The 26,017-nt window shown below is 49.7% G+C and overlaps 1 protein-coding gene across 11 annotated transcripts in view; it reads left to right on the forward strand.

Moving 5' to 3' along the window:
• Positions 1–26,017, forward strand: part of LOC112645994 (uncharacterized) — a 197,138-nt gene that overhangs the window by 29,035 nt on the left and 142,086 nt on the right. Inside the window, exons 1-5 of one of the 11 annotated variants that reach the window (XR_007408183.1) lie at positions 20,701–21,279; positions 21,968–22,048; positions 22,158–22,533; positions 23,094–23,253; positions 23,560–23,872. The exons of 7 other annotated variants lie outside the window; for them this stretch is intronic. The gene's annotated coding sequence lies outside the window, so the exon portion shown is untranslated. Of the gene's footprint in view, positions 1–19,531; positions 20,064–20,700; positions 21,280–21,967; positions 22,049–22,157; positions 22,534–23,093; positions 23,254–23,559; positions 23,873–26,017 lie in introns of those variants that run through there. 3 more of the 11 variants (XR_007408170.1, XR_007408172.1, XR_007408176.1) reach the window with 3 other exon arrangements.

Raw genomic sequence — 26,017 nt, forward strand, 5'->3', positions numbered from 1 at the left:
AGGGTCAAACTGGGGCCGGGGAAAGGGTAAGAAAGAATAAGGAAATGTTACTTTATCTCCTTATAGACTGTTTGCATTTTTTGTCACAAGACTGGGTTACTTTAGTAATTGATGACAATTATGATGACGAGGCTGGCAGTGATAAATTATAAAGAGAGAGGACCAGCCCCTCAGTTGAAACTTCATTTCTAGTCCAGTCAAGGAAGGGAGACCAGTCATTCACCCGGCTGGGTGTTCAAGTTCATTGAAATGTGCCAGACATTTTGTCAGGGGACAAAATTAAGTTTTGGGGTTATTTGGGTATGCCGTGCAATGTTCCCACTTCTCCTTACATGTTCTTATTTCCAAAGTCCTGGGTGGACCCCCTCAGATACCACAGTCAGACATACTCGGGCTGGGCTGGCCCCGGCCAACGTTGCCACCATAACGCAGGTGTCCAGGTGGGGCCCGCTGACTCGGGCTGGGCTGTTTCTCATCACATAGATTCCAGCCACAGGGCTGGTGCCTGAACAGGGTCTGTCTCTGGTCTGGCTTTTCAGTTAAGTCAGCCTTACATGGGGAAGGGGGTGCTGCTAGCCCGGCAGATCGTTGTCGCGGGAAGTGAACGAAATGGACTGCTTTGGCTGGCCTCTTGTCGGTCTGATATGGGAGCATCTCATTCAGTACATCAATGGACTTGAGTCCCCCCTTCAAGTGTGGGAGAACCTGAACTACTTACATATCCTCTTAGGCAGGAAGGAGGGAGGCACTTCTTAAAAGCTATTCCTGAATGTCTTCCTCTTGTGATTATAAGGGAGGAGGCTGGCTGGGGATGGGGGCGGATAACATTCTTTAGCTTCTGGCTGCTGCGCTGCTAGCTGAAAATCTTTTTTTTTTTTTTTTCCTGCACCATATGGATACAGGAAAACTATAAAGGATGTGTTCCCTGCCCTTGAGGAATTTATAATCTGGTTGGGGGGCAGCCAAACTGCTTCTGGGTAGCTTCAGATCCTCCGCAACATTGGCTGGCATGAGGTAGCTTGTGCTGTCCCAGCAGGTCCCAGCTGTTCCCCCTTCTGGGGGTCCCAGCCTGAGCCAGGCCTGTGGCCATAGGTCAATGGGCTGCAGGGACAGGCCCTATCTCATTCCTTTTGTATTATAGCCTTAGTTTTGCCCAAAATTATAGGAATTTCTCAAACTAAAAGCTTCTTGTGAACAGTCTCTGATTCGGTTAGCAAGCCACATCACTAAATGGCTGTAGCACACCTTTTCTCTTTCCAGAGCAAAAATACTCATAAACATACAAATAAATACATTTGTACACACATGATAAAAATGATCCTTTTCGTGGTCATAGAATTTTCAGAATTGGGAAGGATTTCAGAAATCACTGGGGGAAGCCCTGTCATTTTAACTTAGGGATAAAGAAGCAAAGGCATGTATTCCATTGACAGCAGACATTTATTAAGTAGGTCATGTTTTCTGATTCCTAAGCCAGTATTCTTTTCTGTGGTGCAGTTTGGAAGTGCCTGCTAATCTGGACTGAATTCATGTTATTTCAGTATATTTCCAAAGAGAGGTGAAGAACTTCTAAGTGATATCTTTATTTTTAAGTTATTATGTGACTACCTAATGTCAACACGAACAGTTGGAAAATGAAAATTTAATTCATTTCTTTTTTTTTTTTTGGTCTCTGTCTGGTAGGAGAAAAAAAGATGACATGGGCTGAACCAGAGATGGGGAAGTAGGTGAGAAGGGCCTGGGGCTGAGGATGAGATGACTCATCAGAGCAATATGGGTGTTGGGATGGGCTTGTAAGCAGGAGAGAGGCAGAGAACACATACGTGGAGGTTGGAGAGGGCAGGTCGGTGTCAGAGAGGTCTGGGAGGGGTAGCCGGGTGCAGGCACCTGTCATGAAGGCAACCAACAAGACTCTAGTCCAAAAGGAACTGTGCCCAGGGCAAGAACTCAGCCACAGGGGAACAAAGCATGTCCCCAGGTACTGACATGCGCTGCTGACATGAGGGCTTAATTATGGGAGACAGCAAGGCCGACTTGATGTTGAGGATGGATTTGTCAGCTCTCGGATTCTTTAATTTCCTCCAGACCATTAACAGATTTTGGGGTAAGACTTAAGTCTGCAGGGGTTCTGGGAGTCAGGCTGGTCATCGTAGGAGATACAGGGAACAAAGCTCAGAATTTGGAAATGGGTCAATTTAAGACAAACTGATAATTCAATACGGAAGAAATTGGAGTCACGCAAAAGAGATTAGGTCCAAGGCCAGCAGGACTTGAACTGCACCCTGCATTACAGTTTCTTAAAAAAAGGGGTTAATTAGAATGTTTGTGGCCCAATGTATAGTAAATAGAGAAGCAGAGTCTAGAGATCAATGTTGCTCATCGTGTCCAAGCACCATCCGGGGTAAGGAGAGCGAGCATAGTGCAACAGACTTCACGTATCTGGGTCTCACTGCAGGGCTGGGACTTTGTTGGAGGTGAAGGCAGACTTAACAGGAAGCTGTGACATTTGAATTGCAGGACTTCCTGTGTTTGCCTCCATCTGGTCCCATGTCCTCCAGGCAACCTGAGTGACGTCTGACCTCTGTAGGCAGGACACCAGTGGGCATACTCTGGTGCAAAAGGCAGTTATTTTTTCTATAGACAGATTGACTTTCTGATTTATATATTGGTTTCTGTGAGCTCGATTTAATATGAGATCATCATTAAAAAAAACGAGTGTGTTCTTGATGTGTTTCCAAAATCTGCTTTCTGGTTTTGCAAGCCTGAGAGCCAGACTCTGGCTCTCTCAAGGCTACCTTTGGAAGAAGATGATGACAATAGACTGTACTACACCAATGAGGAGTCAGAGCGCTTGGCTTGGTGACGAGATTGACAAAACCATCTCAAAAAAGGGCAATTTCTATGTAGGGATCCAAAGGATTTGTTAGGATCTGGGGAGACTGTTGTAGGGAGAGGAAGAAAGATGAGAATACAAGAATTCAAGAAGAGGACTGAGTGGGAGGTGTAAAGGTGAAGAGAGCCAGCATTAAAAAGTCCTTTCAAAAATCTGGCTCTGAGAGGAAAAGAAAATAGTAGTTTGAGGACCAATATTTTCTCTGAGGCTTTTGACGGTAGTGGATGCTCAGCATCATTCCCCAAAGCATCCTTGTCCTGCTGGATTGGCAGGTGGGTTTGCAACCCCTTCTTGAAAAGTGCTGTCTGGTGGTTTACCCAATGTTGGGGAAAAGGCCTCTCTTTTCATGGGCTATTTTCAAATTCCTAAAAGCGCAGAGATTTGGCCTTTGCTTCCCAGTAACACTTCTCTTCATCACTTAAGAATATATGAGCGCTTAGGGAACCCTGGGTGGTGCAGCGGTTTAGCGCCTGCCTTTGGCCCGGGGCGCGATCCTGGAGACCCGGGATCGAATCCCACGTCGGGCTCCCGGTGCATGGAGCCTGCTTCTCCCTCTGCCTATGTCTCTGCCTCTCTCTGTCTCTCTGTGACTATCATAAATAAATAAAAATTAAAAAAAAAAGAATATATGAGCGTTTATTAGATCTGATAGGTGGCAATCTGGTTGCTAAGCGTGTAAAAAATGTTTATCCTCCTTGAATCAGAAAAATAATCTGCTGGAGCATCAGGGTGGCTCAGCTGGTGAAGCGTCTGACTTTTGGTTTTGGCTCAGATCATGATCTTGGGGTTCTGAGAGTGAGCCCTGTGTCCAGCTCTGTGGTCAGCAGAGTCTGCTCCAGATTCTCTCTCCCCACCCCATAAATCAATCAATCAATCAATCTTAGAAAAAAAGAAAAACGATCTGACAGAAATAAAGGGTCTCGGAAGGCTTTAGGAATAGACGTTTCTCTGTGCCATGAGTGGATTGTTGTCAACGCATGTGCTTTGCTAAAAGGTGTGGGTCTGTGAAGAAATCATGGGTAAAGAAAATCAAGGTAGTGCCTAAAAGTGGATCCAGTCCCTCCTCATCCCTTCTTGGGAGGGTCCTGAAACTCTAGATGAGAACGTGTAAGTGTTTGTGTTTGGCCCAGCACCCTTTCCGTTAGCGTTCGTATATAGGTTGTGTTGCATGATACGAGGGGGTGATAGAGAGAGACAGTCTCATAGAAAAATCACGCGAGGAAGGTCCCAGCAAGGGCTTTCCTTGTCATGGAGCTTGGTGGTAACAAGCACTGTGCCTTTTCTTCAGAACCGGTGACAAATACCCTCTTGAGGAAATTAACATTCCGGTGTCTCCTGACTCATCTGATTGGAACAACTGGCTCACAGGCCAGTGTGTGGGCTGACCCACATGGCCCATCTACCAACAATGACAGAGTATCTTCTATGCTCATACACTAAGAAGTGAGAGGGAGGAGGAAGTCATTCTCCCTAACTCACCCTCTTTTGAACCTCAATTGCTCTACATTCATCTGGTGATCTAGGAATCATGAATGTGCCAGATACTGTAATGGTAGCAAGGGAGAGAGTAGGGATGGGGGTGGGGGTAGGAAGAGCAAAACGGGGTGGGGGGGGGTGGGCAGACATTTCATCATTCAACGTATTTTGCCCAAATATCACAATACATCGAGGCAGAACATATTCCATCACCGAGACAATTTTTGGACCTCATACATTCAATGAAAAATAGAAAAACAAAATTAAGAATTTGAACCCATTTGAACAGGTATAAATATTGAAACAGTGGGCTGTTCACCTCTATTATCCATCCCTTTCCAAGGAGAGCATTTTGGAAATCATTAGAGATTATTTCTCTGTATCGCAAGCAGTTCACCAGACAGAGACAGTAAGTCCGAACCAACTTGTATCACTAGCTGGAATGAAAATCATGTGTTTACATGTGATACTTAGTTTATGAAAATATAGATCATTTGCTTTATGGCTCTTTGAGCTATTATTGTCCAACAAAACAAGTCCGTCAACTGGCTTTAGCTGTAGGTGGCTTGTTTACCAACTGCCTCTCTTTTCTTCTCCTGACTTGAGACAGATGTGATTTAAAATGAGGATTAGAAATAACTGACCTGAAATCCATGTAATTTTGGTTTTGCTTCTGGTAAAGGTTATTGCATAATTAGCTGATTCATAACACACTGTAAGTATCATATCAGAAAATAGAATCCTTTGGAAACAAATGACAGATGATGTACAAATAGATAGCCTCGTCATGTAAACATTAGTAGGGGGAATTCATTAAGTGCCTGCTAAAAGCATTTGATTTAGTTTCACCTATCTTTTATCAGGTTTTTAAATGTATAAACCAAAATGACAAATGATAATTATCTTGAAGGCATTGGCATGCTAAATCTGAAAATAAATACATGCTGTTTTCTCTTTCTTTTTTTCTTCTTTTCTTTCTTTTCTTTCTTCTTTTCTTTCTTCTTTTCTTTTCTTTCTTTTCTTTCTTTCTTTCTTTCTTTCTTTCTTTCTTTCTTTCTTTCTTTCTCTTTTTCTTTCCTTTTTTTCTTTTCTTTAACAGGATCTCAGACTTTTGTTTTTCTGTCTGGTTACTAAAAAAACCCCAAAACAAACAAACAAACAAACAAACAAACAAACAAACAAACAAACAAAAAACCACAATGATTTTTCGCCCATAGTTCATCTCCTGTGGGAAGTTCCATGATTAAGGTCTCAAGAATTAAGTAGGCTGGCACAATCATCAAATGACACTGGGTCATCCATGGTGTTGGGACATCAATCCAGTAACATAAAAAGTATTGGTTTTGAAAAAAATCTTCCTCCTTTTCCACCTAAATGCCATTTCTACTTGCATAAAACTGAAGTTAATTTATGATAGGTTTATTTCTAGCCAATCCTGCTAATGTTCCAGGACTTTTCATATTCTGTATCATTTGATATGTATTGTCATAAAGCTTTTATATTTTTCAAACACTTCAGCAGTTTTATGCATTGAGTTTATTATTAAATGTCATTGTGTCACTTTATGGGATCCTATTTAAAGAAAGTAGCTAGGGAAAGAGATGAGAAACATTTATAATTTGACCCCAACTAAATTCAAGGACAATATGGGGACTCAGTAAAAGAGTTTATAAATTTCTCAGGTGCTCTTCATAAAAATAAAGCCCAAACAAAGAAACAAACAAACAAAAACCCCAAATGAAAACAAACCAAACAAAACATTTATTTAGTCATCACTTAGTAACCAGATAATGGATTTTTATGAATATGAAATTCTAGACAAGGTGTCATGTTCTGGAACAGCCCTTCCTATATTTCAGTCATTTAACGACTAGCTCAAATGTCCCTCTCTCTACCTCCCAGGCAGATTGAGGGACTCCCACACCAGCAAGTAATACCATAGCATTTTTTTTTCAGACACATGTTTTTTCTCACATTGTCATTTGGTTAGTTTTTTTATATGGTTGACACCCACTCAGACTGGAATTCACATAGAACAAGGACTTTGCTTTATCCATTTTTTTCCCCCAGTGTCTAAGATGGGCATGTGGAAGGAACTTAATCATCATGTTTGAGATAACAGTTTTTATAACTTCAGGTCTTGTGTTATTAAGAATTGTGTTATTGCATAAGAAGGGAAGTTCTGATTGGATCATTGTCTCTTAACGATCCAAATGGTTTAGTAGCGGGATGGCTGGGATGTACACAACAGAAATGGGGTGGGGATTTGGCATTAACTTAGTGTGTGATAAATAACGCAAATCAAGGAATTTGCATGATTCAGATATGTGAAGCCTTCTCCAGCTGAACCTTTCCAGAATCGAAGAGCCTTGTGTAAAATAATTAATCAATCACATAGAAATCCCTCCATTTACCCAATTGTTTTAGTTGCCTCTTTTTTTTTTCTTTTAAGTAGTTGTAGCTGGTGTCTTCCCTAAGAAGAGGCGAGCTGAACCATCTTTCAGGCTGGAACTTGGATGATAACAGGCAGTCACTATTGTGGTACCTGAGAAATATCAAAATACTCTTGTTCCAAAATATTTCCTGAAACTAGTCCCTTTTGAGTACAAAAAATGAAAAGATTTGGGGGTATGTAATGGTGTTTGGAGTTGGTTGCCTCTGGACTTGCTGGGCTGTGGCCTCTGGGTCCCTTCTGGCAGTCGACCGAATCTCTGTTCTGAAAGCATCCACCTAAACTTGGAACCTCCCGGTTAATCTGATCCTGACTTTAAGCATCTAAGAAGGATGACAGGTCTTTCACGGTGGAAAAATTAGATTTGACAGCACTGAACTCTTGTTGATACTTGGCTGCAATCACCTGTCGTCTTTCAGTGGGAGGGCCCAGTCTCTCCTCAGGTCCCAGCTCTCTCTGTGCCTTACCCGCCGTTTCCCTTGCTCTTTGTTATCTGCTGGGCCCCTATGGGCATTTGGGTTAGCACCATATGCATTATCTCCCTGAATTATAAGCCTGTTCTTTAGCAGGGTCACGCTTCCTGTATGATAGTGGCTGCCATTCGTAAAATATTCCTTAGACCCCAACGGGTCATACTAAAAGCTAATCAACCATTGTGCTCATTGTTGAGCTTAACAGAGATGGCATATTCTTTTATTGCTTTTCTGTTACAATAAAGATGGGGCTACAGCTGACAACTGTGTGTGAAGATTGGGCAGTTTGTGCCCTGTTGGGTGAAGCCAAAATGGCAGGTGGCCCTAAGCACAACAGGTTGTGAGAGGAGGGAGCTAACACAGGGTTTGGGGAGGGCATCCAGGGAAGTCGTGCCCGTGGCACCCTGGGCCCTCTTTTGGTGGCTTGAATCCCTGTTCCTGAGCCAGAGAACATCACGAATCAAGAGCTGTGCTCTTCTTCTGACCCTCCTTTCCCCCTAAAAGAAAGAAGATAAAGAGAAGGCTTAGTGGGAGCACATATGCTGGTTTCCTTTTTATTTTTAAAGTTCCATCTCAGTTCTAAAAGGTATACTTTCTGTCTGTATGACCTACAAGTCACTTTGATTTCTCTTAGAAATGGCCAATTATGAGAAAAGTATAGGTCAACATTTTACTCTTTATTGAAGTTATAATAATCATTCTTATTACTTAAGGAGAATAGTTAAGGAAAATAGTTTTAAATGGGCATATGGGTTAAGGAGATGCTTTACTAGGGAAAATGGGCAAAATGATTGAACATTCCGAAAAATGCATTCTGACCTCATCCCGATACATGCCATCAGTGAATTAAATTGAGATGCATTCCATTTGCGACGGATTTGCTTACAAAGGACACAAGACCTTGAAAAGGATTCTGTTTTTTTTGGTTTGTTTTCTTTGTAGTTGAGCCAGAGGGGTGAGTACAGAGAGGAGAAAGATGGTTGAGGTGTGGTTGGATCCTGTCCTTTCCAGTGTCTGTTTCTTACATTCTTAAGTTATCTGAGGAAGGTAACGTTTGGATTGATCGCTGGAAGACAGATCAACATGTTCGGAAAGTTTGCTTCTAAGGGACTTTGTAGTTTGGCCAGAGAAAAGGATACTGGACTTCAGGCGTCTCTGAGATGAGGAAGTGTCCTCTCTAGTCACCAGTAGAGGCACAATTTTAGTAGGTGATGGTGATGAATGTTGTCTCATTTCCAGAAAGTCTGGACCGAAGACGGTAAGTGTGTTGGGAGATAAGAGAATGAAGACAGCCTTTCTGTGTTTCTGGTTGTTACTGCTGGGGGAGATTGGGTGTCTGCTGGGCAACCCCCACGTCCTGTTTGTGGGCAGTAATTGTAGTAAAGACAACTGGGTGGCATCAGCCGTGGGGAGCCTTGGGCTGGGGAATTGTTCCAGATAGTTCAATTGTGTGCCAGCCTTGCTTTTGGTGAAACATGGCATTGTCACAAGACTATTACCCTCTAAGAGCTCGAATACTCAGCTATTGCCAATACATATTTTTGTAATCATTGTTACACTTCTTAAAACTAAAAATTTCTTGTTGCAAGAGCAATTTTTAAATTATACATGTGAAAGTATAGGTAAAGAAAAGGAAGACCCCCAAAAGGCATATAATCGCACTTAGAAGAGTTAAGCACTGGTGACACTTTGGGGTAGAAGTACAGTTCTTTTCTGTAACTTTGCTTTGAAACATTCTTCACTTAATAGTACATTGTGGACATAAGTCTCATCATTCAGTGCTCCTCTAAGTTAGACCTGATGCATTTCCCCTGAGGGAGCTTTCATCCCCCAGAGGGGAAGGTTTGGAGGGCCTTATCTCACCTCCCTATTTTCCCCCATGGCAGGATGGGCACATGGAAGCAGTGAGCCTAGGAAAAAGGAACTGGACACATGTGGTCCATCATTTTCTGGGTTCTCTATTCCGGGAGGAAGGAGACCAAACAATAGATCTCATTTCAGTCCTCTCTAGCCCAGCTTCCCTGTCACCCTGCTGGTACCAGCTAATATTTCAAAATGAAGTATTTTGCAGAGATTCTTTTCTTTTACCTTGAAATGGGATGCTAACAGCAGTGAAGACCTTCCCAACTGTGAAGGTGTGAGATACAGGCCCAGGCTCCATAGTTCCTGTTTTTCTTGCAGAATTCAGAGAATGTGACTGTGACTCTTGGGTTTAGACAAGTGTAGGCGGACCCCTGGTCAGGGCAGAGAGTTGAAACAGATGGCCGTTGACTGGCTAAATGTCACATCAGTGGTAATTTGAAGATGATCTTGGCTTTATCCTGAGGCAAAACAACAGCAAAAAGCCCCCACAAAAAAAGCCACCTCACCCCCAAATTGGGCTGATGTTTGGGCTTTAACCAACAGAGAGATATTTAGAAATTTCCAGGCCTGTGTTTGGGAATAGTCAGTGGTTGACCCTATAGACACAATATTAAGATGATTAATTCAGTACTTGTTTTTCATCTTCAGTTGAGGCACTATTTATAGCCAGTGCTATTTGCATCAATATAAAGAATTTCTATTGCATCCAAATGAGATGAGGAAGGAGGAGTTACAGGGGAAGGGGAAGCTCATCGGGGTTAGCCCGTGGCAGTCCATTCCTCTTCTCTACCTTAAGGGCCACCACCTTCATTCCCTCTTGCGCAGACTGTTTATCAGCTTCGTGTCTTTGAGTCTCTCTGTGAGCCAGTCTGTCCTTTGACGAACTTCCTAATTAGTATAAAGCTCGGATTGTGTCTCTCAAAGCTCTGTTTTCCCTGCTCACAGAAGAACATCCAGTCTTTTATTGTGAGATGTTCAAGGTCTTCCAAAGTCTGTCGTCTACTCATCTTACCCACATTCATTCGTTCATTCTACATGTTCCTGAGCACGTGTGAGAAGTGCTAGAGACCCAGTGGTGAGCATGACTTGGTTCATTTCTCACTGCTTCTCTAAGTCCTCAGACTCATACTCTCAGCTTCTGCTTCTCTGGGCCTTGGTGCCCACCATTCCCTCTCTTCAAACCTCTTGGTTAAAAATCTCTCAGAACTCCGTTGAATACCACCTCCTCCGTGAAGCTGGCTGCGATTCCTTTAGCCTCTTCTGAACTCCCTTAGATGCCAGTGTCTTCCTCTCTAGTGTGATGCTCTACTCCCTCTTGCATTATAGTCCTTCCTCAATGTGTCATCTACCCTATCAACCGGTACGCTCTTTGAAAGCAATAAATACTTCTTATTTCTCTTTCTTCATTTTTTGGAGGATAGCAAAAGCACAGTGATGAAGACTTTGGGCCTATATGGTCAGATAAATCTGGACCTAAATCTTGGTCCTTCCAATTCATCAGCTGCATGACCCACTCATTGGCTGCAAGTTACTTCCCCTCTTCAGTTTTCTTATCTGTAGAAAGAGGAATAATAGTTGCTCAGAGAGCTGGTTGTGAGAATTAAAAAAGGTCATCAACGTATAGTGGTTAACACCGTTCTTGGCACAAAAATAAGTGCTTAGTAAACTTGACACCATTGGCCCTCAATATATATTTGCTGAATTACTGATTTAGGGATTGGTCTCTTCAGTAGTTCAATATTCAGTACCTGTTGTATGCCTGAGCAAATCATTCTGTATTCCTCTCTAAAGTATTGTTTAGAAAGATGAATTATCTGAAATCATCTTGTTTCTTCATTTTTACCTTCTTTAAATATACTGTCCAACTATATCCTTCTCACATGTTCTCCTTGTGTTCAGATATTAATAGTAAGACCAATGCTAAGTAGGAGCTATGAAATGAACAGAATTTTTCAAAAGATCATCTGATAGCCGTGCTTTTGTCGACGGTTTTCCTGGGAAGAGAACGCAAGTATCAGGAGGGGCAAGGCTCTTCTGAAGCTCCAGAGAAGTAACAGCCCCAGCAGAAATAGATGCAGGTCTCCTGATGTCACCTAGTTCTACAATGAAGCTGGGTAAAAAACACCTTCTTCCAATTTTTTCTCTTTCAAAAACAAGACAGCCTTATTAAAAATATTAAACAGTGTTCACCAGTGGTGGGTAAAAGGTCTGGTTCAGTGCCACGTCAACACAGAAGCAGCCTTGGTGTTGAAGACGATGATTGCAATCAGAGTTTCTGTCATCAGGTTAATAGAGGTGGCGAGATGACCAAAACCTGACCGGGAGACTCAGCATCAGGGTGGGGACTGGTTGGGAGAGGACGCGATCCAATTCCTCAGGTTAAATGGAGGAGAGGTTAAGAGAGTGGTGTTGCACACGGCCTGCGGAAGGCGGCCAAGTGTGGTGGTGGAGGACAGCCAGTTAGAAGCCAGGCCGCCAGGGCGGATAGACCTGCCACCTGTCAGCTGTGGGCTCCTGGGGAGTGACTTACCTCTTTGTGTCTTAGTTTCTTTACATGTGGAAAGGGGGGAACAGTACTTACCTCATGGAGGTGGAATGAGGACGAAACCACTTAATGTATATAAAGCATTCAGAAGCTGGGCCAAGCCATGTGGGTACTTAGTAAATATTAGGGAAGAGAGGAGGTAGGTTATCACTGGTGCATGGGGAATTACTGTTTGGGGATCATGTGGAGGTGAGGGGCCCAGGTGAGTGGGGGATGAGAGCGTGGGGGTGGGGGTGGTGCTCTAAATGGGTAGACAGTGGTGGACACGGCGTGCTTTTGAAGATTGGCGAGAGATGTCCTCCTATTAAAAACTTTCTGGGGTGACAGTCCCTGAATCCCACCTTTGAACAGTCTCTCTTTTGGGCCAATCATGGCCTCTTCTCCACAGTTGTCATTTAAGATGAAGACGTTTGGTAATGGGGCCTAGGATGACCTCATGTTACTAACAGATGGGCACTAAGCTTGGGTTCATTTATTCTGAAGGTCTCAAAGGTTGAGACCTCTGAGGGAAGCATTGGGTGCTGCAAGGATACGAGAAGGAAAATGCCAAAGGCAACTTCTACCTCTGGCCCAATTTGCCCTTCTTGGACCTGTAGACCTGAGAAGGGTGTGGGTAGGGCTTGAACTTGGCCTTTCTTCACGCTGAATGCTTGTGGTTTGGGGGGCGTGTGTAGTTACACTTTGACACCTTGCTTGCTACGGCACGTCATCTGTGAATAACATGTATAGCTGCTTTAAGGTGCCCCAAATGGTATTGTAGTCACCACAGAGGATTAGAAGTGGAGAATATTCGTATTTATTCTTATAATAAAATTTTATATGCTAAGTCAAAGCTTATTCTAAATTAAGACTAGAAAGAAAAGGCTCTTTGGGTGAAATTCTGTATGTCAGGCTTGATCAAGAATTAGAATAATATGGAGAGATTTAGAAACATCTGGTAATGTGTTATTAATAAGCTAGCAGAAATGAATCAACAATTTCAACTGAGAAACATTAATTTGCATAAAATACCCAATAAGAAAGAATGCACAATATACATTTTTCATCATATACAGTAATTGGGCAACCCAGACGTTTTGAAGCATACCAACCAGGAAATTTATACATTGTTGTCGACTAGATTAACTTTATAAATGAAGAGAAAAATCAGTTGATTTTTTTTTAACGTTGTTTATTGTACCTCACAAATTACGATATTAACTGTGGTAGACACTGAAGCAGAGGAGAGAAACCAGTTGTAGGTCCTGTAGACGTGAGGCAGTGACTCCCTTCCGCTAATAAAAAGGAGATGGATGCGTGGTTAATATGCAGCTCAGACTCCAGTCGGACTTGCCCTCTAAAACACAAGCAAATAGGAGTTTTGCTTTTAAAATTGGATGTTTTATTAGGAGAATGTGTGACTTTGCATTTTGAGTGGCGTGGAGCCACAGGACTAGGGGGACACGAGCCTGCGGTGCCCGGGGCAGGGAAGGCTCACTCCACGACATCCCCGTGGCGTCCAGAGGGGTGCGGGGCGCTCCACGGGCTGTGAGGGCCGACCGTGCCCATCTCTTCCCAGGTCCGCGTGCAGGGGTGCCACGTCGGGAGCTTGTAACTGGCCACGTGGGAAGATTTACACCAAGGGAAATGGCACAGGCTTCAAATTAGGGCTGCTTGTCCTTGAGAGCTGCTTGCGAAATATTGAGAAATATATTCTGCATGACCGAGTGCAAGTTAGTTTTTTTTTTTTTTAAGCCTCTTTGTTCCTTCGTTTCTTCATCTCTAAAATTTAGGAACATATTTGAACCCCATATAACTATGATGCGGTTTGCATGAGATAATTTAGGTAGTTTTCAAAACAACATCTAGCATATAATTCTCGATAAATGTTAGTGTTGTTATACCTGGGGCTACCAATGCTTAGTCCTTTCTAGTGGCGAATCAGTCTGCTCTTTTTTTTTTTTTTTTGGTAAACAAGGATGAATCATAACAGTTAAATATTTATTAAATATTTGCATGTGCCAGGCACAATTATAAGCACGTTATAATTCATATTATATTTTTATTACATATATGGCACTATATATTTATGGCATTAAATCCCTACTCCAACACCGTAAGAGATTCATTTTTGTCCCAATTCTTCAAAGGATCAAACAGACTTAGCGAGGAACTTACCCAAAGGCACAAACAATAGTAAGTCTGGGCTGTGAACCTAGGTCATTCGCTTCTGGATTCTGAGTTGCTAAGCCTACACTCCTCTGCTGTCAGTAAAGCTCATAAAACATTGGCAAAAGTCAGGAGCTTGGGTACATCTGGTCTGGTGCCTCATGCTTCACAGATGAGGGAAATGAGAGAGAGAGAGAGAATGACTTGTCTATGGTCACATACAAGCTTCTGTGTTTCCTGATTCCAGTTCAGCCCCTTTTTGTTTAAAAAGGAGATAGCAAGACAGCAGCTACTTTTGAATAGATGTGGGGAAAGGATACACCCTGGAAGGGAAATTGCAAAACAAGGAAGGCATTCCTAAACAAGAAAATACCTGGTGTTTTGGGGTCCATCTCCTCTGAGAGTTGATTCCCCTTCTCTGGACTAGAGAGTGAATCTTTCAGTATCCATGGGATGGAATTTTTATTGGGGGGAGAGTTAGAAGCTTAAGGACAGTCTTCATCCAAACCTCTAATGCCTACTCAGTGCAAAACTCAAACTGTATTTAGACAGGAAGTGCATTGCTTTTCAGCCCTTGAAAGTTTCTAAGTGTCCAGGCCATGGTACCCTGCAGCCCCCACCCCTTCCCCGGCTGGAGCTGCTTTGTGTTACAGGCATGCACGTGCACTTACCATCAATCTCGGGAAGAAGTGTCCAGTCCCCATCTTCCCACCATTGGAAGGGAGCCCTACACTCAGAGCCAAGAAAGCAGAGGTTGTGACTTAATGACAAAAGTCTGCTCACGGTCAACCCTGAAGGTGAATGTTATGAATCTGGTAATCCTTCCTGGCCCAGGTCATCCTATTAGCCGTGGCACCAGGGGTGAGTCTGCCCTTCCATCCCCGGAGGGCACAGAGTGATTCAGGAGGCTTCCTGGACCTCGGCCTGTTCATTCTTCCTGGTACGCAGACCCGCAGCTACATTGGCAGAGCAAAATCGAGTGAATTTTTGGCATAACTTGCTCAGGAACATGATAAATTATGAACATTTTCTATTTCTATAGGTAGGAAAAGCTTTATATAGAGATTGAAAAATACCACATGATGCCTTTTATGGAAGTTTGGAGTTGGTCAGGCAGGAAGGAGACGGTGCAGGAGCTTGAGTGAATGGAAGATTGGGTTTGAGGAAGGATATTTTAGAGGCGGTGGGCAGGACGGGGTGAATTCAAGAGTTTTGGGTCTGGGAGAGCAGCTAAGATCATTCTCGTGGTTTCTAGGAGCAGAGCCCGCGCCCAGGATTCCTGTGTACGTGATTTATGGAGGAGGTGCCCTTGGGAGAAGGGCAGGGGAAGAAGCTGAGGAGCCTGCCTTCAGCTGGGACCTGTGGGGGGCTGGGGGTAGCCCCCACACATTGCACCCCACAGACGGGTGCCCCTGAAAGCCAGGGGCAGCCCTCCGTGCCTGAGGTAGCAGATCAGTGGCTACTGGCGTAGCTTCACGGTAGAGCAGCTGGGCCTGGGGCAGTTCTCCTGCAATTGCCTGGCACCGACACTCACTGCAGCTGGGGCTGGGACGTCACCCTGGTGCAAGGGACGTGGGCCAGCGGCACAGCATCCACTGCCCTCGCCTAATAACATGGGTGTGCAGTGTTGGGAATTTGTGTCCAGTCAAAATTTGGGGGGGGAAAGGGTTATGAGACCCCCCTGAGAATTCTAAGCAGTGGAACAGAGAGGTAGCAGCCTTCGACGGTTGGATCCAGCTAGGCCCGGATGGGGTCTGGGTAGCCTGGGTGCAGGCAGTGAGTGGCCTGAAGTCCTTGTGGGACACACACCACACGTAGATGTAGGGGCTGCTCCCTTCTCTCCTGCTCTCGACGTGTTGGCCAGACAGCGCTCCTGGGTTTGCTGGGCCTGAATCATTACTGTCCGGGGAGCGGAAACGCTCTAATGTTTGGGAAGGGCCAACTGGGGATGGGCCAGGAAGCCCGGAGTTTAGTTCTTCCTCAGCTGTGATGGGGACCCCGGGCTGCGCCGAGCTGTGAGGACAGAGGGGAGGGCAGGGAGGTGGCGCCCGCTGAGCCAGCCGCAGGCCCCGGGGCAAGCTGCTCGGCCTCCCGGGCCCTCTCTTTCTGCGGTGGATGATACTCTGCTACGGTGAGGGCCCCGCAAGATGATATAGTTAAAGGTCTTTGCATGAAATTAGCGCCAACAACTTGTATTATCAGGAGAGATCATTGTTCGCTGTTGACGGATCTTATTACCAGTGAGAAATGGAACCTCTTACCTCTCTCCTTTCCGTAAATCATATACTCTGAACGTGTGCGGCTTGTCATTGAGAATCTAAACATAAGGGAAAAATTAAAAAAAAAAAAAAAGAATCTGGAGCGTCACAAAAGAGCAGGTATTTAGCGTTTTCCCACCTATGTCGTTACTGTCCAACGTGGCGATTTTCTTTTACTCTGTGTCCTGGCATTTGTGGGACGGATCTGGGGGTGGCTAGATCCCCGGAGGTGAAACAAGGTGGAAGGAAAACTCCTGGGTCACCTCACAAGGGGCTGGTGACGGCTGACTTTGAATTCACCGGGTTAACACGAGCTTATGGTTTCCTACAACAGTAAGACCGTGTAAGCAGTCGAGGAGTGGGAATTGTTTAGGGTTGCTATTTGGGGGCTATTTGGGGAAAAGAAGAGCTGTGATCAGAATACCAAGGTCTTACTGTGCATCGCATATCGGATGAGTTCTGCTGTGTCCTGGAGACACTCTTCGTGTTTTGAGTTTCTTACGGCTGCCGGGCCGTCCTGGGAGCCGCTCACTGCCTTGTGTCATTCTGTTGTCAGCCGTAATGAAATAATTGGGAGGACAATTATTTGCTTGTTCGGTTTCCCACGTTTTCCATGGTCAATTCCGTCTATTGTCTCCCCCCTCCCCCCCGTACCGTGGTGGGATACATCGCGCCTGCCGACGTCCCGAGAACCACAAGAAGAATGCATTCCTTCCCCTGGGCACGTGCCTCGCTCAAGGCAGGGTGGAGCGGAGCTAAGTTAGAAGCGCTCCGGGGACGCTACGGGACCGCGCGCCCGAAACTCGAGCAGCGGAGAGCTCCGCAGCTGGGACGTGAGCCCCCGTCCCCGCCGAGCTGAACGGTCTCGTTTGACGCGTTCCAGGTCCAAGCAGGCTTCCAACGGGAGACAGCAGTCGAGACCGCACCTGGGGAAGATTCGGGAACGACGGCTGCGGCGCGGGTTGTGGCTGTCGTGCTCAGGTGGCGGGCGCCGCGGCTGTGAAAACAGTCACTGTCCTCCCGCCTCTGCCTGGAACCCGTGGAGATTCTAGGGACCTAACTAGGGCCTGGCAGTGAGGGTTGGGGTCAGCACCCGGTCCTGCGGGACGCGCTCAGCCAGAGCCACGCCAAGGACAGGCCCAGAGGCCCCCCAGGTCCCTGGGAGTCAGGCGGCCTTCAAACACAGATATTACCCCCCGCTGGAACCTGCCTTCTGAGTCCTCTTAGCTCTGGAAGAGAGAGAGAGAGAGAGAGAGAGAGAGAGAGAGAGAGGCAGGGAGGGAGGTGGTGTATTGTGAAAATTGAGTGAGATCCTGCAAGTAAAGGAGGCGCCATCCCAGCGCATCACACACCTGCTCAGAGGTACCACGTGCTCATGCGCCTCCCCCAGGCCGGGCCGTGTTCCCCTGCGTGTGCCCACATGACCTGCACGTGTGTGCATGTGCATGTGCGTGTGCACTTGGGGGCGGAGCCCTGAGCCCTGGACGGCAGGCCTGGCATCATGGCCCCCGGGAGCCGACCTCACCCGACTCCGAGGGCTGGAGCGGGGCGGATGGGAGCAGAGCCACGGGTGGTTAGACGTACCCAGCAGGAAGGCAGGGGGCCAGGACCCTGCATTTCATGTCTGAACCCATCATTTCACTGTGTCACTGTCGGATGCCCGTGCGCGTGTCAACACACGCGTATGCTACCCACAGCCGCGTGGGAGGCTCAGATATTGTCTAGAGGAGGACAAAATATCTTGATGAAAATGAATAATTCAGCTAATCACCCAGATGTTTTAGCTGTGTGGTGCCACACAGCTGGGTGATCTAGCTGTTTGGTGACTTGCAAATAAAGCGTGTGGATAATAGAACCTCCTTTTCTTCCCTCCAGATTTTTGGCGTCGCTTAGACATAATCTAAACGATACGGTAACATATGGTAGAATCTCTCACATTCAAAAGCATGCAAGCAGCTAGCTAACACTTTCTACTAAAAAAAAAATTGCTCATAGGTATTTTGATGAATCTAAAATTCTCACGAAGCACATCGTTTGAAAGAAATATGGCAGCAAAACAAACTGCTGCATTCAAAGCAGGGGTGTGGAAAGTGTCAGGCAAACATTTTTAACCTCGTGTTTGTGTGCGGTCTGGTCAAAATAGATTTTCTTTTATGGAAGTCGTTTTAAAAAGGGCTGAAAGACAAAGATTTAGTGTTTGCAGGAAGTCCTTAAGGTCTGTCTGAGAAGCTTCCAGAATTCCATCCTTGGCATCCAGCTCTCGCTCTCACCGAGTAAGCATTTCTGCCTCCCGGTGTGCGCAGTTTGGAGGAACCAGCTCACTGTTACCGTTTGAGATTATTTACTGCGCAAAGGCCACCGAACGTGACCGCAAAGCAGAGGTGGAGTCGGGCGGAAGCGAAGGACGCGAGCGGGACGCCGAGGTCACTGCCGGGCTGTGGGGGGCCTGGGAGCTTTCGGATCCTCCGCACGCTGGCTTCAGCCTTGCAGGCCCCGCTCTGACCGCCGGGTGACCGACAGCGGTGGTGCCAAGAGGAGGGACCGCGCTGGCCGTTCGCTGTGCCCAGGCCCCGGGGATCGAGTGAGGGGAGGAGGACAGATCGGGGCAGGTGCTCAGCCTCAGCCTGCTGCTGCCACGCGGGACGCTGGCCCCACGCGACGGGCTCCTCCGTCCTCCAAAAACCCAGAAGTTGACATTTCGACGGAATGTCTGGGGTGTGGCTCGCTCTGTGTGGGCCTGGGTGTGCGGAGTACTCTGCTGGTGAAGCCTGACACATGTCCCGAGGTCGCGGAGGCCGGGGGCAGAGCAGGAGAGCCCCTGCTGCAGGCGTGCAGCTCGGGGCAGCCCTGGGCCTTGACCTCCCCCAGCGCCCCGCGCAGCTCCTCCTTGGGGCTCAGGCAACTGCTCGAGGCAGTTGCTGCAGGTGCTCATGGGATGAGCTTGGGGGGATGAGCTCCAGGGGATGAGCTCTGGGGGATGAGTTCTGGGGGATGAGCTCAGGGGGATGAGCTCCAGGGGATGGGCTCAGTGGGGTGGGCTCTGTGGATGGGCTCTGTGGATGGGTTCCATGGATGGGCTCTGGGGGATGGGCTCTGGGGGATGGGCTCCGTGGATGGGCTCCGTGGTTGGGCTCCGGGGGATGAGCTTCGGGGGATGGGCTCCGGGGGATGGGCTCCGTGGTTGGGCTCCGTGGTTGGGCTCTGGGGGACGGGCTCTGGGGGATGAGCCCCAGGGCTGCTTCGGGCCTTCAGAACCACTCGAGGCTCCCTGGCAGCTTCCCCAAGGTAAATGTTTACTCAACAAACATTTGTCGTTGGTCTTTCTTTTTTAATGTCTCAATTTTTCTTTGTTCCACTTCGACTTCACTAAGCTCAGGTGACTTTTCCTCCCTTACATTCGCTCTTCCGTCCTTCCTCGAACAGTGCTTCGCCTTGGCGTCACCTCGGCTTCACCTCATCTGCGTCTACACGTGACTCTCGCTCCTGGGGGCTCAGCCTCTCGGGTCCCGGAGGCTCCCGAACCCACAGCCTCCCCCGAGTCGCTGCCTCCCAGCGGGCATTAAGGGTAAGCCCGCGAACCGGAACATCGCACGAGCGGGCCCGGGACCCCTCCCAGCCCGGCCGCCACCGCTGTCCCGCGGGGAGGAGCGAGAACGCCCGGCTCAGCCTCAGGATCCGGGGCAGAGGCCCGTCCCCAGATCCAGCCGTGTGCCCGCCCGGAGCGCCCGGCATCCGAATACGCTGAGGAAGTTCATTCGGAAGCCTGAGGTGCGCGGGCTGAACAGTGCTCTGGTGGGGACGGTGGGGCGGGGAAGGCCGGGCGCCTGGCCGTGTCCACACTGCGCACCCGCCGGGCTGTGCTACTCACGTCCTCAGGGAGCACGACCGTCGCGGCGCAGAGGGCCTGGGCCCGGCACCTGCTGACCGGGTGGCTGCGGCTGTCGGGGACTGCCCCTGCCCCTGCCCCTGCCCCTGCCCCTGCCCCCTGCCGCTGAGCCTGAGGCTCGGATCCGTGATGGGAAGACTTCCCTGCCTCCTTTCCTGGCCGGGTGTGGACGAGCTGGGCCAGAGGCTGTGCAGCTGGTGGGCGACCCGGGGGGACTCGGTACCTGTTCCTGCCCCTGTCTGGCCCCGTCCCCGCTGCCAGGCCCTGCTGAGCACCCCCTGGGGTACAGGTGCGTGACCTGGGGGTTGGTTCCTGTTCCTGCCCCTGCCCATCCCTGTCCCCACTCCGAGGCCCTGCTGAGCACCCCCGGGGTGCGGGTGGGTGACCTGGGGGTCGTCACCTGTTCCTGCCCCTGCCCGTCCCTGCCCCTGCCCTGAGGCCCACGGCCCCTGTGGAAGGAGTTACAGGAGCAGCAGCTCTGCACCCGGAGGAGGGTGCTGGGGCGCCAGGCCTGTTGGGCGGGAAGGACGACCCGTTTCCTGGCCGGGAGCTCGGGACCTGCCGGTGGGCCGTCCCACCTTAAATCCGCCTCTTTCGGGGGCGGGGGTGCTGGGGCCCGTGCTGCGGGCGGGCTTGTCCCCAGCGGTCCAAGGAGGGCGGCGGGCGGGCGTTTCCCCAGGTGCAGGGCGCATGGGCCGCCTCAGGGGGAGCTCGCTCACCTGGAATCGGGCTTGGGGCACCGGCATTGCTGGAGCCCCCACACGGGGCCGTGGAAAGAAAGCCGCTTGGTGCGGGGCCTTTTCCTCAACGAGACTTAGAAACCAGGTGTCCTCAGAGCCCAGCACGGAAGGGCGGGAGGCAGCGAGGGCCCGATCCCTGGAGCAGTGGCCGCGGAGTTGCAGGCGGGGCCAGGAGGGCGCCGGGCCCTTGGGGGGGCGGCCGTGCCAGACGGGCCTTGTGAGTTGCCAACAGTTCCCACAAGGAATCTCTGGGCCCGCGAAGGGCAAGGGCAGAGTTAGTGCCTTGCGACTGGGATTCCACAGCTCCGACCTGGAGCCCCAGAGACCCGGGGGGTCGGCCCGCTGCCTTCGGGAGCCTGGGCTCGGGGCTCGAAGCCGGGTCTCGGGCGGCCGCGCCGACGGTCCTCGGAGGGGCAGGTTTGCCAGCTTGGTTGCTCACGGGAGTGAGGACACGTTCATCACATCTGCTTTACTCATCAAACAGAATGAATATGCTGAATATTTACAGATCGGCTCTGCGGGATCATTATAGACGGAATGGCAGGGTAAGCTACTCATACAGGGACGCACTACATTTTGGCTCTAACCACTTGGCCAAGTTACTTATCTGGCTTTCGCCGTGAGCCTGAGCACGGCCCTCGAGGCTGGGGGACCGGGCGTCCCGCCTCGGGTTGTAGGTGGCACCTCCGGACGTGAGGGGGTCGGCCATCACGTGGTTTACCATCCGGTACGAGCGACGTGCTAAAACCCGTAACGGGGACAAAGCATGTCCAGCTGGACAGTCTCATACACTGCAGGGAAGGGCTCTACGTGCCGTGCGCTTTGCAGGTGGAGGTCTCGGGCCACTAATACACACTTGTAGGTCTACAACTGCAAGAGCACAGTGTTTCAGTTACTGATGCTGATGAATGTTGATAATCCTACGAACAGAAGAGTTTAGAGCCCGCAAATCCGAGGGCCTAGAGATCGACAGTTATTTCTAATAGATAGTGCAGCAGCGACGTAGCTTTAAGGTTGATTCTATCCTTTTCGAACCGGCAAACACTTCGGGACGACACAAAGAAAGCCTCGCGACAGGACAGATCGCCTTACCTCACGATCCCCAGAGCCGTTGGCTTGCATTGGAAAAATTAAAACTTTAAGAATGGTATTTGATTTTTAGTTACTTGATTCCATTGAAATGTGGTTTTCTTTTCTTTTCTTTCTTTTTTTTTTTTTTTAAATTCTATTTAGGAAATTCTTTGCGGAGAGATCATTCCTGCCAAATTTTAGGAATCTGCGTAGTGGTATTTTTAAAGTCGGGCTTGCTGAGATGTGAGTATAGACGCTGAAAGCTACCCCGTGGTAGGTGTACGGTTTTGAGTTTTGACGCATATCAATAATCGTGTGATCACCATAAAAATAGGGGCTACTTCTCTATTAGTTTTCTGGGGTTACCCTTACAAAAGGCGACAGACTGGATGAGCTAAACAACAGGAGTGGTCTTACGGCTCTAGAGGCTGGGAGTCCAAGACCAGGTAAGGTCTGCTCTGAGGCCGCCCGCGGGTGGTGCTTCCTCCTGTGTCCTCGCGCGCTTCCCTCTGGGGCCTCTGGGGTCAGATTCCCGCTTCCCGTGAGGCCGCCGGGCACCCCGGATGGAGGCCCACACTCCTGGCCTCAGTTCAACTTACTTGTCTCTTTAGAGACTCTTCCTTCAAACTACAGTCGTGTCCTGAAGTATTGGGGTGAAGGCTTCTCCGTGCTTGCAGGGGGCCGTTCAGTTCCCATCGCCCCCAACGGTTCTCTCCCGCCCCTTCGCGGTCAGTCCTCTTCCCTGACCCCAGCTCGTGGCAATACTGCTATTTCCCATCCGTGTCTCTTCCCCCCCCAACTCCCGAAATGTCATATAAATGAAATTTACGGAGTCGTCCTGACGGATGCCTATTTGGAAGGGATGGCAGGGACGTCCCAGGAGCGGGTCCCCTTCCCCTCCCCATGGCCACGGGCTCGGGTCCCAGAATTGTCGGAGCCCTCGGGGTCGGTGGGGTCTCTGAGCTGGCCTCTCTCCGCTCCCCTGTGCCCTTTCCCCCTCCTGCACCAGGCATAGCTGCATCAGCCAAGGGCTGCCCCCCGCCCCCCGAGGTTGTCACCGCAGAGCAATGCCCGCCCCCCGCCCCGGGACAAGGCCCCGGGAGGAGGACCAGCAGCCGTCAAGGTGCCGGGTGCGTGGACTGGCTGATGCCGTCCAGGCAGGGAAAGCCCGATGGCTGGTCCTTCTCAGGGGTGGCGTTCCCAGTGCCCCAAGGTCCGGCCAAGGCCCCTTGGCTGCCCCCTCCCCAGGGGCCAGGGCTACCCAGGTCTTTCTTCGGCTACTTCACAGGCAGTTGACAGGCTGATAAGCTCGATGATACCAGGGGCCGCGGCGTTTGCAGGCCGCTGGTGGTGCCAGGCACCAGGCTGCAAGCTGTGGGCGAGTCCTCGCGAATCCCACGGCAGCTCACTGGCTCCTCCTCGCTCCGTGGGGCCGTCTTAGAACCGAGGTATGGCGTTTCCCCAATTCTGCAGAGACCTACGGGGGAGCTTAAAGCCTGAAGATATCTGTCAAGTTCCTCCAACCTTTGCACATTCAGACTTATTTTCTAATCCCAGCAACTTCCTGTGTGGAGCTCCCGGTGTTTTCCCTGCTTATCTAACGGGGCAGCAGGAAAAGCATCTTTCCGGGCGTCCCGCCATCCCCGCCCTCCCGCCCCCGGGTCGGGCTGCCCTGGGCCTATGATGAGGACGAGGATGGAGGGTGAGAGGAATCGTGACCATACGTACTGCTCTTTCTTCCTGCTCTTTTCTAGAACATATTACAGCAGAGGAAATATTTTAAAAGCCGTGGCCTCGTGGGATCCTGTCAGTATATTTTCGATCTGTCCTTCCTAAAGGAAACCCCCTCTGTTACGGGTTCGCAGAAGCTCAGTCCTGAAAAATTGGAAGATAACCAGAGAAATTCTTTAAAGTCCTAATATTTCAGAGAGAAACATCTTAGCCCAGCGGCTATGAAATTAATGAAATTCTCTTGCTCTCTTTTTAAACAAATGAAAAAAGCTGAGACCAGGGAAAATGCAGTAACCCGACCGGCGTCCCAGGCGCGGGTCCTCGGCCGCCCGCTCTCCGTCGACTGGGCGCCCCGCCTCCCCTCCCCTCCCCTCCCCTCCCCTCCCCTCCCCTCCCCTCCGAGCAGAGTCAGGTGAAATTCTCACCACTACGGTTACACTCACATTGTTTTTTTCCTGGCCTAAGGCGGGATTGACATACGGGATTCATTTTCTCTTCCAACTCTAATATATTTGAAGTGGTTGCTAGAAGCACAGGATTGGGCAGGGCTCTGAACGTGCATGTGGGCCCAATGGGAGGGAGGCCCGCAGGCGGGTCCCGTGTGTGCCGCGGACACAGGGTGGGGACAGCAGCAGCCCGCCGGCGGCCAGCCCCGGGCACAGGCATGGCCACCCCGGAGTCTTCTTCAACAGAGGACGCCGTTTGGAACACTATGTCGCCGTTCACAACTTGTGATAAATCAGTCTTAGCGGCAGTTAGCGACCCCCGGAGCGAGGGGAGATCTGCAGAGACGCAGAAGGTACGTGGTGGCTCGGCGAGGGCAGGCTCGGGTGGGGGGCTGCGGACGTGGGGGTCAGGGTCTGGGCCAGCAAGGCCAGTCGGTGCCCAGTGAGGGCCTCGCGTGTCCCCGGCCGAGCCGTGGCTGCCACCAACAGGCGGAAGTGATTTGGAGATTGCAGGTGGGGACGCTCTAGGATGACCACGCGGCCCAGTTGGTCTGCGAGGCAGGACTTCCCTGTGTTAAAGCAGAGGCTGTCCTAGGAAAACGGGGGATCGGTCACCCTCGAAGGCGCTAACAACGATTTTGCACGCGTCCTCGTTGAAGGTGAGGCCTGCCATCGTCCTACGGCCATGGTGATGGGAAGTCACGGCTGCAAAACTGCTGTAGAACAACCCCGAGGCCATGGCTCGCGGGCTCGCTGCTCAGGGCTGGCCTCGGGAGGACTCCGGTTGGAGAACGGAACGCGAGTCTCCTTCTTGGTTTTGTCGTTATCCTTGAGCCTGTGGTTTCCAGGCGATTTGTTTCCTCGTGGACACGCTGAGCACAAGGGGCGCGGGCGGACTGTGGAAATGCACTTAAAGCTTTGACTCCCGACGAACGCACCCACGTGCCGTTGGCTTACGTAAGTCACGGGGCTGAGCCCAACGCCACCGGAGCAGATAACGTGCTCCGTTCCCGCAGATGCCGTATTCCTGCGAGGTCCTACGGCGGGCGCGCAGGAGGCCACCCCTCCCATAAGGTGCAGGTGAAGAGGGGGGACGGTACTCCAGCTGCGACGTCAGCAGGTCACCTGGGTGCATGGTGCCCACCAAAAATGTGTGCTGCTCCACGGGCTGGAGCGATGGGTGCCCCCCAACTGCTCGGTAGGTGTGCAAACACCTCTAGAAGGGGATCTAGAAGGGGATGGCCTCTAATATAGAGGGGTGCACGGTCTCCCGATAAAAGGCCCTTGGCTCCTGTGTCGTCAGATGTCGGGAGCTCCTAGGGCGGCTGAGCAGCAGGTGCGCTGATGACTGTGAAGGGACCTCTCCCCCTTTGACCTCCTCGCCCCTCGCTATCTGGAGTCGGTCGGTCGGTCGGTCGGTCGGTCTTCCCGCTTCCGTGTCTCTCCAGCTGGACAGCTGGCTCCTGGAGGCCCGGAGAAGCGTGGGAGCGCCCCTTGGCCCTTCCCGCCGGGGAGACAGGTGCCGCGCTCGTTCCGGGGCTGGCGTGGCTGCCCTTGATGCCTCTCGTCCCCTCCACCGCTTCCGATGCACCTCACCCGGTGGTCGGCGTGGCTAGCTGGTGTTCCAAACGTGCTTGACCTGAAAACCAGGCACGTGACTTCTTTAGGTTTCAGAATTAATTGCAAATGTCACTACCTGCCTTTCCCGCACCCCTGTCTCCATGGTCACTGTGTGCGTGTGTGTGTGTGTGTGGGGGGGTAGATTTGCTGAAATCATTCTGAATGTTTTCTATGATCCCAGCTTTACATTTCCAATTTTGGATACTTTAATTTTTTTCCTTCCTTCTTTCCTTCCTCCCTTCCTTCCTTCCCCTTGTCCTCCTCCTTTTTCTTCCTTTTTTTTTTTTTTTTTCCTAAGCAATGAAAAGAACAGCGAGATGGGGGAAACAGGAAAAGTCAGCCAAATATTAGATGAGCTCGCATGAGACTGAACCTTCTCTGGCACATAAAGGAATTCAGCAGCCTCTCTTTCTTA

Source organism: Canis lupus, chromosome 34, assembly GCF_003254725.2.
Source record: "Canis lupus dingo isolate Sandy chromosome 34, ASM325472v2, whole genome shotgun sequence".
In the NCBI taxonomy this organism is placed as follows: Eukaryota; Metazoa; Chordata; class Mammalia; order Carnivora; family Canidae; genus Canis; species Canis lupus.